This window comes from Physeter macrocephalus, chromosome 4 (assembly GCF_002837175.3).
Source record: "Physeter macrocephalus isolate SW-GA chromosome 4, ASM283717v5, whole genome shotgun sequence".
Lineage (NCBI taxonomy): Eukaryota > Metazoa > Chordata > Mammalia > Artiodactyla > Physeteridae > Physeter > Physeter macrocephalus.
Window position 1 is genome coordinate 141,651,094 of NC_041217.1, and position 1,672 is coordinate 141,652,765.

Genomic DNA, 1,672 nt, shown 5'->3' on the forward strand with positions numbered 1-1,672 from the left:
AATGAAATTGAAACTGTGATTAAAAATCTTCCAACAAACAAAAGTGCAGGACCAAATGGCTTCACAGGTGAATTCTATCAAACATTTAGAGAAGAGCTAACACCCATCCTTCTCAAACTCTTCCATAAAATTGCAGAGGGAGGAGCACTCCCAAACTCATTCTATGAGGCCACCATCACCTTGATACGAAAACGAAGCAAAGATACTACAAGAAAAGAAAATTACAGACCAATATTACTGATGAATATAGATGCAAAAAACCTCAACAAAATATTAGCAAACAGAATCCAACAACACATTCAAAGGATCAGACATCATGATCAAGTGGGAGTTATGCCAGGGATGCATGGATTCTTCAATATATGCAAATCAATCAATGTGATACACCATATTAACAAATTGAAGAATAAAAACCATATGATCCACTGAATAAATGCAGAAAAAGATCTGACAAATTTCAACACCAATTTATGATAAAAACTCTCCAGAAAGTGGGCATAGAGGGAATCTACATAAACGTAATAAAGGCTGTATATGACAAACTGAGAGCAAACATCATTCTCAATGGTGAAAAACTGAAAGCATTTCCTCTAAGATCAGGAACAGGACAAGGATGTCCACTCTCACCACTCTTATGCAACATAGTTTTGCAAGTCTTAGCCACGGCAATCAGAGAAGAAAAGGAAGAAAAGGAATACAAATTGGAAAAGAAGAAGTAAAACTGTCACTGTTTGCAGATGACAATGATACTATACATAGATAATCCTAAAGATGCTACCAGAAAACTACTAGAGCTAATCAATGAATTTGGTAAAGTTGTAGGATACAAAATTAATGCACAGAAATCTCTTGCATTCCTATACACTAACAATGAAAGATCAGAAAGATAAATTAAGGAAACAATCCCACTCACCATTGCAACAAAAAGAAAAAATACCTAGGAATAAACCTATCTAAGGAGGTAAAAGACCTGTACTCAGAAAACTATAAGACACTGATGAAAGAAATCAAAGATGACACAAACAGATGGAGAGATATACCATGTTCTTGGATTGGAAGAATCAATATTGTGAAAATGACTATGGTACCCAAAGCAATCTGCAGATTCAATGCAATCCCTTTCAAATTACCAATGGCATTTTTTTACAGAATTAGAACAAAAAATCTTAAAATTTGTGTGGAGACACAAAAGACCCCTAATTGCCAAAGCAATCTTGAGGGAAGAAATGGAGCTGGAGGAATCAGACTCCCTGACTTCAGACTATATTACAAAGCTACAGTCATCAAGACAATATGGTACTGGCACAAAAACAGAAATATCAATCAATGGGACAGGATAGAAAGCCCAGAGATAAACCCATGCAACTATGGTCAACTAATCTATGACAAAGGAGGTAATGATATACAGTGGAGAAAAGACAGTCTCTTCAATAAGTGATGCTGGGAAAACTGGACAGCTACGTGTAAAAGAATGAAATTAGAACACTCCTTACCACCATACACAGAAAATAAACTCAAAATGGATTAAAGACCTAAATGTAAGGCCAGACACTGTAAAACTCTTAGAGGAAAACATAGGAAGAACACTCTTTGACAAAAATCACAGAAAGATCTTTTTTGACCCACCTCCTAGAGTAATGGAAATAAAAACAAAAATAAACAAATGGGACCT